Source organism: Patagioenas fasciata, chromosome 35 (genome assembly GCF_037038585.1).
Source record: "Patagioenas fasciata isolate bPatFas1 chromosome 35, bPatFas1.hap1, whole genome shotgun sequence".
NCBI lineage: Eukaryota > Metazoa > Chordata > Aves > Columbiformes > Columbidae > Patagioenas > Patagioenas fasciata.
The window spans coordinates 1,891,045-1,906,044 of record NC_092554.1 but is presented as its reverse complement, the minus strand read 5'-3'; the positions used below and the strand labels follow the sequence as shown (position 1 = coordinate 1,906,044).

At 49.2% G+C, this 15,000-nt stretch overlaps 1 pseudogene; it reads left to right on the top strand.

Annotated features, from left to right (window-relative positions):
* LOC136115884 (dynein axonemal heavy chain 9-like) overlaps positions 1 to 15,000 on the top strand; it is a 77,045-nt pseudogene that overhangs the window by 36,911 nt on the left and 25,134 nt on the right.

The following is a 15,000-nucleotide window of genomic DNA, read 5'->3' as shown; positions in this document are numbered from 1 at the left end:
CTGCATCTCAGTAGCTGTCTGGCAGTGGTATGAACCATAGAACCATAGGATGTCCTGACTTGGAAGGACCCATCAGGATTGTCAAGTCCAACTCCTGTCCCTGCACAGGACACCCCACAATTCACCCCATGTGTCTGAGGACGTTGTCCAGTCTCTCCTTGAACACTGTCAGGTTGGGGCTGTGACCCCTCCCTGGGAGCCTGTTCAGTGTCCAGCACCTCTGGGTGAAGAACCTTTTCCTCATGTCCCACTGCCCTCCCTGGCACATCTTCTGCCATTCCCTGGGCTCTGTCACTGTCACAGAGAAGAGCTCAGCCCTGCCCCTCCTGCTCCTGCTGAGGAACCTGCAGCCCCATGAGCTCTGCCCTCAGTCTCCTCTGCTCCAGCTGAGCAAACCCAGGGACTTCAGCCTCTCCTCATACGGTTTCCCCTCCGAACCCTTCACCAAGTTCATGTCCCTCCTCTGGACACCCTCCAGTAGCTTTATCTCCTTTTCTCCTGTGTCCCCAGCCCTGCACACAGTGAATGCTCCAGGTGAGGCCGCCCCAGCACAGAGCAGAGCGGGACAATCCCCTCCCTGCCCGGCTGGCCGTGCCGTGCTGGATGCACCAGGACACGGGGCCCTCTTGGCTCCAGGGACACAGGTGGCTCAGTCAGCAGCTTCTCTTCCGTAAAAGAAAGACTGAAGCTCAAAGTCTCTGTAGCTGAGCACCCTCAGGATGCATCCAGGGCTGGGGGGATGTGCTGACAGGCTGTGGGATGCTCACCTGGAGCTGGATCTGTGGCGTGAGTGTAGGGAGGGCTCAACCTTCCAGATGGAGCCTTGCTCCTGGGGCTGAACACAGGGTAGCGTGGAAGTGTTACCTGGACTGCTTGGAACACTTGTTCAGTGTCCCGCCTCACTTAGGAGGCCTGACCTGGGAAGAAGGGAGGAGCAGAGATGTTTTGAACGTAGCTTGCTTTATTCTTCAGTGTTTAGCTCCAGAAATTCAGAGTCCCTGTTAGATATGGAGCATAATTGTTGATGTGGGCCTCCGGTGCTGACATGGGGTTTCCATACCCTCATTGAAGGCAAGGAAGGGCTCTCCTCTACAAGAGTCATCATACCCGTTTTGTGGATGGGTGTTGGGATTCCTGTGCTGTAGCAGGAGGGGAGGAGTGCACTCACATGAGGCTGGGAGCCTTTCCACGGTGTGGGAGCATCTCCTGCTGCTGCAGCCAGGGAAACTTGGTACTTCACCTGGACATGGGAGAGAGAGATTTATGAGGTTTTCCAAGGGGAATTAAATCCCATGAAAATGGTTGGTCCTAGACATTGCCTCCTGCATGGAGCACTTTATCCACAACCCCTTTGGGATACAGTGACAAGAAGGCAAGTGCCTGTTTGCAGACTAGTTTCAGGCAAGTCAGTGGAAGAGCCATTCTGGAATGGTGGAGGGGTCCCTGTCTGCACTGGACAGAAGGTTTTCCCCTCAACCCAAAGACAGCACCCAGAGGATGGAGACCTTTAGCACAAAATCCATGTTTTACCATGAACATGTTTGTGTTGCTTTTTAGGACTCCAAACGCTTTGAAGGGATTGATGCGGACTTTAAAGAACTGGCCTGTGAAACTCAGAAAACCCCAAATGTGGTTGAGGCCACCAATAAACCAGGTCTGTCCCAACAACTGGAGGACATTCAGAGTAGGTAGGTACAACTTCAGTCCCAGGATTTTGTCAGAGACTGGGATCAGCTCTAATAAGTTGGTTTAACCTGTGCTCCAAGGCTTTCCTTCTGGACTGTGCGTTCTTTGCGTTCACACATTGAGTCTTTTTATTCATGATCCATCACCCTGAAGCCCCCAAGGTGGATTCTGGCTTTGCGTATGTGCAAACTCTTATCTTGAATATTGATTTGCACACATACAAAGCTAGGCACTCAGTTGGTTTTAATAACATGTGGCCTCACTGCCACCCCAAATTTGGTGTCTTAAATATCTATTTAGCAGTCCAAGCAGGGATATCTGCAGCAGAGCTGATCCCATGTGCTTTAATTAACAAAATTATCTTTGTGTGTGTACCCTTCACAGATGGTATAACTAAACTCCCTGAGAAAGACCTTAATGTCCAGAGATGGATACAGTTCTCACCTAACATATGAGCTACTCTACCTGGAACACACCTAACAAGTTAACGTGAGAGCTGTTGTGTCAGTAATAACTATCCATTTAAAATAGAGATCTAATTTTACTTCCTAAACAGATAAGGCCCGTGTTCCCCACAGAGGACTAACTGCATGTTATTTATGAACTTTGAAAGCTCAGCAGCAGTTTAACATGTAAACACTGAGAGATTCATTTTAGAACGGAGCAAACAAGTTTCTTTTCAGGCTTCACAAGCACAAAAAGCTGAGTAGGTTTGAATCAGACTTTAAAATGTGCTCATTAGAATAAAAGCAGTTTTGGAAACTTTCATCCTAGTGTGAAATCACCTGTGGCAGTTGAGAGCTTGTCTAAAACAGTAAGTCAGACTGCAAAGCCTTTCTAGCCTCTTCTTCCACCTGTGTTTCTGCTTTTTGGTGAGGATTCTCTGACTCTTTGTCTGTTTGACCCTTGGGAGTGGAGAGAGATCTATGAGTTACTATGTGCTTTGTTGTCTATTTGGAAAATGCTGTAAAGGACCAGCCTGCAGGCTCAGCTCATGTCTGGCATTTCCCCATGGGAGGGGAGAATCTGCTCGATAACCCAAACTGTAGCACGACACATTAAAGGATATTCACCCGCCTGTCCTGGGCTCTATTGTTCTGCTCTTCTCCCCAGGTTGTCCCTGTGTGAGAAGGCTTTGGCTGAATATTTGGACATGAAAAGATTGGCCTTTCCCAGATTTTACTTTGTTTCTTCAGCAGATTGATTGGATATTCTTTCCAATGGCACCAACCCACAGCTGGTAAGCCTTGCACTATGTCACCTTCACATTTTCCAGCTGTCAGTAATGTCAGGGTGGAAGATGCTGTCTAGGGACTCAGCTGTAGCTTATCCTTTCTTGAGTGCCTTTTCTCCCACCCTCACTTGGATTAACAATAACTCTTTCACTGCTGGCCTTCATCTGTCGTCTCTGAAAGGCAATGCGCACACTGTATGTTGTCCCATCTGTCCCTGGTGATGCTTGCAGATGGTTCTGAAAGCACTGCACAGAGCAGAGCTATGTTCTTGATACCATAAAAACAGTGGGTTTGTTTCTGCTGGGATACAGTGAGGTTGGGGGAAACCATTTCTTGAGGATCTCAGCCAAAACTTGTTGCTGAGCTTGGTTCCCCAAGCTGGGATGCCAGCAAACAGCATCTGTTGTTGAAAGAGCCACAGACCGATCATTCAAATGTGACAGTGTTGACAGCCGAGGGCTTGGAGACGTCTCTGTTTTTAGGCAGAGGAGACATCTGCTAGTCAGCCACTTCTTCCTTCCCCCATGCAAAGGTCTTTGGGATGGCCTGTTCACAGGGGAAGAGCAGAACACAGCCTGGAAGAGGTAAGACAGCTGGTGGTCAGACAGTGGCTGTGGCCAAGGCAGGACTTCCTTGGGTTGCCACCCACCCCTGCACAGCTCTGCTTGGCCTTGTTTGGGACGCATCTTTTATTCAGAGGTTGGTGCATAAAACCAGTCAAAACGTTCACAGCAAAAGGCGAGTGTTGGATGATGAACAAAGTCCTAATTCTGTCTTTTGGTAGCGAGTATTTTCACTTTCTTCAGGCTTTCCACCATTTTCAGTATTGATGTGAGCACAGGAATGGAGCAGGTTTGCATGTGTATTTGGAAATGCTGTTGTTTACCTCTAACCTGTAACGCTGCTTCTATCTGTGTCTGCTGCTGGGTGATTTCAGCCCACAGAGTATCATAAATACATAGTTGATTGATATTTAAAATGAAGAGGAAAAAAAAAACACAGGAAGCAAAGATACTGTGTTGAAATGCTCTATTGAGTAAGAAGAAATTCCTGGTGTTTTCTGTTATTCAAAAGTATTTGCAGTAAAATCAAAGTAAATGTCAAGCAGTATCATACATAGATACACTCTCAGCCTTCCCAATGTAGTTTCAAAGTCTGATGATTCCTAAAGGAGGATTAAATACACAGTGACATTATCCTCGTGAACTGGGTGCTGAACTTGTGCAGATTCAGGTGCGTTCGGGCTCTGGCAGCAGGATCGCAGCAAGTGCTGGGGTTGTGTCCGAACCCTCCAGACTGGACAGGGTCTGGGAAGGGGCAGCTGGGGATTTGTGACCAGAAGCTTCTACATGTAAGAAAAAGTTTCTACGGTTTACTTACGGTTTGAAAAGAGATAAGCTTATGGCCTCAAGATACGCTTAATGGCCTCAAGTTGTGCCAGGGGAGGTTCAGATTGGATATTGTAAAAAAATTCTTCCCAGAAAGGGCTGTGGGGCATGGGAACAGGCTGCCCAGGGCAGTGCTGGAGTCACCATCCCTGGAGGGGTTTAAAAGACATTTAGACGAGGTTCTTAGGGACATGGATTAGTGCCAGAGCTAGGGTATGGCTGGACTTGATCCTGAGGGTTTCTTCCACCCAAAATGATTCTGTGATCTGGGGGGATGCTGAGTGCCCTGTGCTTCTCAGAGTCACTTAGCACCTCCCAGGGTTTGGCCCTGCTTGTATGTGTGTGAGAAGCTGCGTCCACTTGCAGCACAGCTCATGAGAGGGAGGGTTGTAGTTCTTTGTGAGTCAGTGAGTCAGAATTAGATGGACAAATCCACCTCCACCCTTCCTTCTCTGAAAGCATCAGAGCATTGGGCATCTCACGCAGAATCCCAGAATGTCAGGGTTGGAAGGGACCTGGAAAGCTCATCCAGTGCAATCCCCCCATGGAGCAGGAACACCCAGCTGAGGTTCCACAGGAAGGGGTCCAGGCGGGTTTGAATGTCTGCAGAGAAGGAGACTCCACAACCTCCCTGGGCAGCCTGGGCCAGGCTCTGCCACCCTCACTGAGAAGAAGTTTCTTCTCAAATTTAAGTGAAACCTCCTGTGTTCCAGTTTGAACCCATTACCCCTTGTCCTATCACTGGTTGTCACCGAGGAGAGCCTGGCTCCATTCTCCTGACACTGCCCCTTTATATATCTGTAAACATGAATGAGTCCCCCCTCTGTCTCCTCTTGTCCAGCTCCAGAGCCCCAGCTCCCTCAGCCTTTCCTCACACGGGAGATGCTCCACTCCCTTCAGCATCTTGGTGGCTGCGCTGGACTCTCTCCAGCAGTTCCCTGTCCTTCTGGAACTGAGGGGCCACAACTGGACACAAGATTCCAGGTGTGGTCTCCCCAGGGCAGAGCAGAGGGGCAGGAGAACCTCTCTGACCTACTGACCACCCCCTTCTAACCCACCCCAGGTACCATTGGCCTTCCTGGCCACAAGGGCCCAGTGCTGGCTCATGGTCACCCTGCTGTCCCCAGGACCCCCAGGTCCCTTTCCCTCATTTCTCATCTCCCCTATGGGAGTTTTTCTACCTCTCTGCTGTAATTGAGAGAGGCAGCTCCTGTCTGGGACTGCTTTGGGAGCTTCCCCTTTCTGTGGGGACGTCAATCCTAGGAGAATCTCACCTTCATTGGCGTGGGGCGCGCAGTGATGCAGTTGTGTGTTACGCAGTGGTCTGGAAGAAGTGCTGGTGACCTGCTCAGCTCCCAGCAGGCAGATGCTGATGTTGAGAGCCCACAGCATCTCCCTGTTGGCTTTGCAGACTCAGATGGAGGTGAACAGGAAAGAACTGAATTATTCTTTTCCTTCTGGAAGAGTGCTTTTGGTGAACATGGTTGTTCTATAGGAGGTCTGGGCTGTTTATCATAGGTCTTAGGCAGAAATAAAGATCTTTCTTCTCCATGAAAGAGAATTTAGGATATTTCACTAGCACAAAATCAGTTTCTAGTAGTGGAAAAACAGGAAAGTTCATAGTGAAGAAAACTCCACGTTGTGCTGAGAATAGGATGAGGTGGAGAAATGGCTACAGACTTCTCATCACTACATGTAGGGAAATTTGGGGTAGGAGTCATGAGGTGTTTCAATGTTTTCTATGCTTTTGCTCTGTATGGAAGATTTCCCAATGGAGAAACATGATTTATTAAGGCATGTCTGTTTTCTAAATTACGTAGAAATAGGTGGAAGTATTACAAGAGACAGCAAGAGGCTTTTGTTGGCAGTATGTTGGCCACATTTGAGAAGATGTGGTGCTACCTAAATATCCAAGATATTTTGTTAACATGATTTTGCTTGTGACATGTATAGTGATCTTCATTCCGCTCGTCCTATCTCGGTTGCTTTATTTATACGACCCGTTTTGCAGGTGCAACGTCATCTTTCCAAACTCTTTGACAGCTTGGCCAGGATGAAATTCCAGCTGGACTCTGAGCAAAAGCCAACCAAGGTTGGCCTGGGAATGTACAGTAGAGAGGAGGAGTACGTCAGCTTCAGCGAGCCCTGTGACTGCAGCGGGCAGGTGAGAGGGAAGTCCTTGTCTATCAAAACTGTCCGGTGGAGTCTGCTCCCCTGCCCCTCGTGTGAGATCCCTTGCCAAGACGTCATAGAGCTTCACTGCTCTCCCTTGGTGCATGAGCAAAGCTGGAAGAGGTGGTGATTTAGTACCTCCTTACACCGCAACCTTTCGTGTCACTCTGGATAGGTCCTCACTAAGGGGGGACGTGGATGTCGCAGTCCACTGTGAGAGAAAGAGCTGTGCCATTTTTCTGACTAGGTTTTTAATTTGATTTTTTCTAAGACCTTTTGAAGGTTAGTCTTAAAGCTTGCTACAAATATCCTCGGTGAGGGAGGGGATGCAGACTGAAAAGAGACTAAGCTATTCCATAGTACCTCTGCACGGGTGTGTTTGGCAGGAGAAGGCCTTTTACCTGTTTCTCAAGTCTTCATTATTTCATACCACGAGTGAAAGTATGAAATGTAAGAATCAAGCTACTGCTCAGCTTATCTATCCTGGTAGTTTCACCTTTCTGCACGGTCTATTACAGGAAGCTAAAGTACGTAATACCGGCTACTGAGCTCCCCAGCAATGGAGCTTGCTGCGTTCAGTCTGTCTTCTTGTTGAGGGCTTTGCCTGTGAAATATGAAATTCAGCAGGAATTGTGTTCCCAAGTTTGGCAGCATCTTTCTTCTGCTGCTGGCAGACTGCCCACATCCCACCAGGGATTCTGTCATGGCCTGGAGGTGGAACACACCTGACCAAATTATTCATTGACGGAGTTCATTTTGGTTCCTCCTGTAGCTAGAGTTCAAGAAAAAAATCTGTCTTCTGTTCTTGGTGTCTGGAAGTAGATGCTAATCCTACAGTACCAGAATTAGCCAAATCTACCCAGTCTGAAGGAGGCTGTGAGGTTTGGTTAACTCATAGAATGTCCTGAGCTGGAAGGGACCCACCAGGATCATGGAGTCCAAGTCCTGTCCCTGCAGTGACAACCCCACAGGTCACCCCGTGTGTCTGAGGACGTTGTCCAGTCTCTCCTTGAACACTGTCAGGTTGGGGCTGTGACACCTCCCTGGGAGCCTGTTCAGTGTCCAGCACCTCTGGGTGAAGAACCTTTCCCTCATGTCCAGTCTAAAGAGAACTGAGATGCTTGCCTCATTTCCTATCTTCACTAATTACCAAAGGCACTTAAGAAGAGCAAATGTGTTACTGGGATTTAATCTCTTTTCCAGGTTGAAGTCTGGCTCAGTCATGTACTAGACAGCATGAGGGCTACTGTGAGAGATGAGATGACAGAAGCCGTCATGGCTTATGAGGAAAAACCAAGGGAACAATGGCTCTTTGACTATCCTGCCCAGGTATCTGCCACTGCTTCTTATCACCACTCAGGCTGGCTCGTGGAAAGGTAGCTCTTGGGTTCCCCATCAGTCCTGCCCTTCCCTTCTTTCAGCAGCTGTGGACAGGCATGTTTCTGGCCTCCACCTTGCTATCCAGGAGAGAGGGAGGATGAGTTGTCCTTTATCCTGGCGGTCTCCTGATGGAGTTTTCAGGCTGAGCTCCATGCTCTGGTTGGGGCTCTTGGTTGGGTGACAGAGCCCAGGGGCTTGGGCAGTGCAGTCTGTACAGCCAGAGCAGTGAGAGGTGCAGCAGGAAGGCAAAGTGGTGAGGCCTGATAAGAGTGAAGAGCCCCTCAGATGCACCTCTGACAACCTCGTGGTCTCCAACTCTTCCTCCTCTGCTGTGTCAGGCATGTGAAAGGTGCTGATTTACTTACAACTAGCTGCTAAATGTGTCTATCACTGATACGGTGTTTTAAATGGATGTCATGGAGCAGATCCTTGTTGTGCTGTCTGCTGTGACTACTGTATGAAAAAATACTTAATTTCATGTCACGGATGTTTCATCCTTGATCTCCCTGTGGATCCGACACTCTTGAACATAAGGAAGCTTTGGTATTTTCCCTGATACTGAACCAGCCTATTTCCCTAGGTGGCGCTTTGCTGCACCCAGATCTGGTGGACAACCGAGGTTGGGATTGCCTTTGCCAGGGTGGAGGAAGGCTACGAGAATGCGATGAAGGAATAGCACAAGAAGCAAGTGACCCAGCTGAACACCCTCGTTACCATGCTGATCGGGCAGCTCTCCAAGGGCGACAGACAGAAAATCATGACCATTTGCACCATCGACGTGCATGCTCGGGATGTGGTGGCAAAGATGATAGCACAGAAGGTTGGTGTTGGCAGTTCAGCACAGTTCTGTGGGTGCTGGAGAGGGGGCTTCAGGGGGCCCAACCACTGGCCATTCAGATCACTGCCGGTCTCAGTGGGAGACGTATGACTAAATTTATTTCTACAATGTTTGTAGTAAGTGTGCAGAAAGCCCCTGTAAGCCTGCAGAGCTGTGCTGTGTCATGGCCCTGCAACACCAACTTGTAGTTGCTGCAGATTCACACCAGGAGTGAGAGCGCGGCACTGCGTCCTGGTGCCAAGACATGTGCTGGTGGATGATGGTGGTGTGTTGGGAGGCTGCTGGACTCAGTCTCAGTTTTGACTTTAGAAAGTAAGAAAAAGCATTCAAGCTTTGTTCTTTGTAGCGTCCTTTGTCTGGTGTGGGGCCACAGGGACTTATGTGGGACTCCCTTCTCCTGCAACACCTCTCCCACACTACTCCCCTGTCCCTGACACCATGCCAAGTGTTTAGCCTTGCAGGTGGGTGGGAAGATGCCCTGAATGTATTGGGTTGTGGCTCTTCCCTCATCTGTGTCATCTCAGAGGCAGCCAGGCTGCTCACAGGGTTTCTGTCTTCAAGGCTCAGCTGGGCTCAGTGGTGCCTCGGTCCAGCCTGGGGTGAAGTGATGCATCTGGACCTGCCTGCTGGTTGTGCAGAGAGCGCTGGCCATGCCTGTCTTTGTCCACCTGTCCCCAGTCTGTTTCCTTGGTGCTGTCTGCAACCTCTTCCTTGTCTAGATGGCCTCTGCTCCTTCTCTCACTCTGGTTGCGTTATGAGACCTTCTTCATGACTTGCTGCTTCTTAAATCTATTCAGGAGTCTTTTTGTAAGGCTCTTTCTCTTGGCCATTAATTTTTTCCTCTCCCACCAATGTGGTCACTAATTTGGTTCCTCCCCTTTACTGATGGGAGATGGGGAGGTGACATTTCTCACCGCATTGCAAGGAGGCGGCCTTCCTCACCACACCTGCCTTGCAGTGAGGACCAGTCATCCCCCATGAAAATTTTATAGCAGTCGCTATTTTGGCCCCCGAGCTGCATGTGTCTGGCATCCCCGGCCTTCCTGTGATGGTGTTTGTGGGTGTGTTGCAGGTGGACAATGCCCAGGCCTTCATTTGGCTGTCACAGCTCCGGCACAGATGGTCAGATGAGGAACGGCACTGCTTTGCCAACATCTGTGACGCCCAGTTCCTGTACTCCTATGAATACCTTGGCAATACCCCTCGGCTTGTGATCACTCCGCTGACCGACAGGTAAGTCCCTGGGACACAATGTCATAGCTGGGCTTTGCCACACAGGTAGAGAGAGAGATGCCAACCAAAGATGGATTTAGTTCAGACACCTGTATCCCTCTTGTTCTGTCTCCATGTCCCAGCACTCCAGTGGTCGAGCTCTAACTCTTATCTGGTTTTTGGTGGTACCCTCTGGGGAATTTGTACATCAGATCCCTGGGTGGGATTCAGCTCACACATTAAAACACTTGTGGGTGTCTTCCTGTGCACAAGATGTCCACAGTCCATAAAGCTGGTGAGTCTAGAGAGCTTTCATCCCATCTTGAAGCAGACATCTACCTGGTTGCCTCAGTGGGGACACCTAGGGTTACTTGAGATACTCTGTGTTGTCCCACCTGGCTTCCAGCTGCCAATCCAGAAGTGTAAAAGTCTCCTATGGACCCCTTGTCATATCTCTCCACCCTATGTGACATTTCAGCAACCAAGAGCATCTCAGGTGGCTCTAGTCACCTGTGTTAGTCAGCTGCGTCAAGCCCCCAGGTATCATCAGGTTTTGTTGGCTATATTGACTACACCTCTGTGGCTTATACAGGTAGTATAGATACTCACATGTGGACACCACCCCAGTGTCCATCATCAACATGATGGAGAAACTTTGGGACTTGCTGCAGCTTTGAGTTGGGTTCACTCATAGGCCACCTGAGCAGGTTTCTGTCAGTGACAGGTCTTCCAGAAAAGCTGTCCTTTTCTCATACTGCCTGAGATGTGCCCAATATCCATGAGTTGTATGAGGATCCAGAGAGAACACAAGCTGGACATGAAGAGGTTTGGGCAGACCTTGGTGGAAGATGAGTATCTCTTGGAGAAAACAGAGCTGGGCAGAGGTGGTAATTAATGCCAAGAAGGCTTTCAGCTCAGACATGACCCCTGCTCACGTACAGCTTTTCAGAGGAGAGGCTCTGCTGAGTGCAATGCTCTAGTGCTATTGCCCTGCAGCCCACAGTTGACCTATTGGACATATTTCCTTTTTTCATTCATCATTCACTGTGAAAGATGTTACATCACCCTGACCCAGTCACTGCACCTGACCATGAGCGGAGCACCTGCAGGCCCTGCGGGCACCGGCAAGACGGAGACTACGAAAGATTTGGGGCGAGCCCTGGGCATCATGGTGTACGTGTTTAACTGCTCCGAGCAGATGGACTACAAGGTATGGCTCCCACCTCGGCTGCAGTGCGGTCACATGGGGCTGGGGATGCTCAGGGCCCGAGCAAACCTGAAGGATGAGAGTAATCCAATGGTACCTGGGGTGCATTAGGAGAGGTATGACCAGCAGGTCAAGGGAGGTTGTTCCTTCCGCTCTGCTCTGCCCTGGTGATGCCACATCTGGAGTTGTGTCCAGTTCTGGGCTCCCCAGTTTAAGAAGGAATAACTGCACAGAGTCCAGCAGTGGGCTACAAAGATGCTGAGGGGTCTGGAGCTTCTTTCTTGTGAGGAGAGACTGAGAGAGCTGGAGCTGTTGAGCTGGAGAAGAGAAGCTGAGAGGGATCTGATCAATGGATCAATATCTCAGGGTGGGTGTCAGAGGATGGACCAGACTCTGTTCAGTGGTGCCCAACGCCAGGGTGAGGGGCAACGGGCACAGACTGAAACACAGGAGGCTCCATGTGAACACGAGCAGAAACTTGTTTGCTGGGAGGTGCCAGAGCCTGGCCCAGGCTGCCCAGAGCGGGTGTGGAGTCTCCTTCTGTGAGACATTGAAACCCGCCTGGACCCACCTGTGTGATCTGCTCTGTGACCCTGCGTGAGCAGGGCTTGGACTGGGGGATCTGCAGAGGTCCCTTCAGCCCCACCAGGCTGGGATTCTGTGATCACCTCTCTCCAAATCCCTGCTACACTCCTTTAAGCTGAATGCCTTTTCCTTCTCCTCCCGTTCCTTCTCTAAGATTTGCACAAGGTTCTTCAGGAGGCAGAGACCCGAACTATCTTCTCTGCCTCATTATGCATTTCCCTTCCTTTCTGGAGTTAGATTTCATGTGTAATTCTTCAAAAATGTTGGTCTGTTCAGTTGAGACCAAGGCTGTGCTGATAGTTGGACCCTGGTCGTTTCTTCTCGGCGTGCTCGCGACCTGGCAGCCCCTGGCACGGGGAGGGACCTGTCCTGGTTTTCTCAGGATCCTCTCCCAGAATAAACCCAAAACATAGTGAACCTTCAGCCGCTACAGAGCACTGAATCATGAGGCTGAGTCTTGCTCTCTGCCAGTCTGGCACGGTACAGTGATTTTGGTAGCCTCGGATCATATTTCATTTAGCTTATGGGCTCTCCCAGGAAACGGGACCATCAGTAATTCAGCACAAGTGACCTTTAAATGAAACTGGTGCACAGATATCTCGAGAAAGTGCAATTAGCAGATAAAGTGGCAAGCTGCGCAGAGCTATAAATATTATAATTGAGTTGTGCCTGCTGTTTCCATGCACTTTTCTAAATACCCACAATAGACTGTAAATTGCTATAAATAAACAGGCTGGGAAATAAAATCAATTTTTTGCTGGAGTTGATTCCATTTATGATTTCACTCCTGTAATCTTTGTTTTTGTTTTGTTTTTCCAGTCTTGTGGGAATATTTACAAAGGCCTTTCCCAGACGGGAGCCTGGGGCTGTTTTGATGAATTTAACAGGATCTCAGTTGAGGTCCTTTCTGTGGTTGCTGTACAGGTGAGTGGAGAAACCCTCATAAATAAATACAAACAGAGCAGAGCCATTCTGCAGTCTTTGGAGCAAGGGTAAAAACGGCAATTGCATATTGCCGGTTTCAGTTCTGTGTATAGGCAGGTGTGGGATTAGATCTCAAGATTAATCACATGAATATCACAGCACTGCCAAGATGTCGCAGTTACGTGCTGCAAAGATATTTGTCACTTTTCTTGCCCCAGTTACAGCATTTGTGCCAAGACAATTCTTTGTAGCATCTTTTCCCGGACCACTACGCACCATGGCTCTGTACCTGTTCCTCCTCAGGAAAGCACTCGTGTCATTAATCTGCTGTGAGATAATTGCAGCACATCGTTTCAAGACAGAGAAGCTGCCTTGACTTGCGGCTGCTCAGTCTGCAATGTAGGGAATAATTTTCACAGAGGGGAAGAGGGGTGTTTGGGGCAGATCCGCTGGACTTCTGGGGGTTCCTTATCACCCCTGGTCAGGCACAGGTTGTGTGTCATACTCAGGAAATGGGAATACATTCAGGATTAATTTTCTTAACCTGTCTCCAAAACTATATGGCTGTGGATTTAGTTCTGGTGTCTGTAACGACAGCTCTGCCAAGTGGCTTTGGAAGGTATTCCTGGCCAACTGGCACCATTCCTTGGAGGAATGTGCGCAGCCCCGTGGTGCTCCCAAAAGCCAGTGTCAGCTGGTGACACTCGGGAGCTGGAATCTGGGGCAGATCTGCGGCCCTTGCTGACGCGCTTGCCCAGGGTACCCTGACACCGTGGGATTAAACCTGGGACAGAGCTATTGGAGCGGTGCCCAGCTGGGCATGGGTGTTTCCCCTGGCGAATGGTTTCTCATCTCCTCTGTAGTTCAGCTGCTCAGTGCATTGTGTTGGTGAGTCTCGTGTGAAGCGCAGCAGCATCCCTGGAGAAGGGCTGGAAGGGAGACTGGCCTCCCCATCGTGCCAGAAAGTCCTGTGCTCTCGTGCTTATATATATAATCTGTCACTTCGCGTCCTCCTTCCCCTCCTCTTACCAGCCCATGAGGAAACCTGGCATTATTTTATACAGGGGAAGCCTTGGGGGGCTTCAGTGCAGAAAACTGAGGTGCCAAAGTGCCCAAGTTCTTCAGGATCCAACTGTCAGCTGAGTGCGTGTTTTAGGATCCTAATATCTGATTGAGGTGCTGAATTGTTCCTGGACTCCCTTTTGGGCTCAGTGTTATAGAAAGATATAAAGCTCAGAAGTTTCTACACTTCTGTAAATGTTTCGGTCAAAGACATTGTTCTTAACCCCTCCATGAACTCCTCATTCTTCTCATCTGTTTCACTCATAATTGGTACCTTATGTGGCATCCCAGAGAAACCCCAGGCAGGTACAAGAGTTTATGTATCATTCCCTCTCAATTTCTCTTCCGTCAGGTCCTAGTTTAAAGTTGTCATTGAAAAAAAGTCTTTGAGGATCTTGAAATAAAAAGGGAAGCTGAACAAAAGAAGCCCAGGAATGACTCAACTGCTGATGGTTCCCTGGCTCCTGGCTGGAGCGTGGCAGCTGAAGAAAGCGGCACGGCCGTCATTCCATCATGGTGTCTCCTGGCTGCTATTAGGAGTGTTACCATGGCGATGTTTAATTGGCTGTCTTACTCATGCAGCTGATGTCGATATGGTTCCTTACAGGGAAAAATTCGATTAATTGCTTTACTTTGAGATGGCAAACAGTAGTGAGGTTAGAGCGGTGAATAGAGAGAGATTTGCCCCTCGCTGAGGTGCTGTTTGCAGAGAGGTGAACTCTTCGGAAGGAGAGGAATGAGCAGAACAAAGCTGCAATCAGGCAAATATAAAAAACAATATAATATTAGTGAGTGAAGGTGTTAGGAGAGGTTTTACAGCTTCTGCCTTCTGGTTTTGTTTTTAAATCAAACGTCTGATGTCCCAAAATCTTTAAAAGTGATATCAAGTGGTCAGTTTACAACTGAGCTGAGGCCAAGCTTATTGGGAGGTGCTACCCCTTCTCTGGGCCTGGTCAGGGAACGGAGCAGGCACAGGAGGGTTTTGGGATGTCCTGAAGAGCAACGCTGTGTGGGGAGAGGTGAGATGGGTAAAGGGAATAATGGGCCCATATTGTGATAGACTTTGGGGAGTGCGTTTGGGTGTTGGCTGTGTTGTGGATACCTGTACTGCCCTGTGTCTCTCTCACACATCAGACCTCTGCTGGGCTGGCTGGTTCAGAGATGGTGGAGCCTTTGGTGGTGTTTTTGCTGTGAGATGTGCTGAGCAGTGTCCCACAGGTGATGTCAAAAGCCAAGGTGAATGCAGGCAGTGCTGGGGACATTTCCCGCTCCTGAGTTGCTCTTCCTGACCCACGTTCATCATTGTCTCAT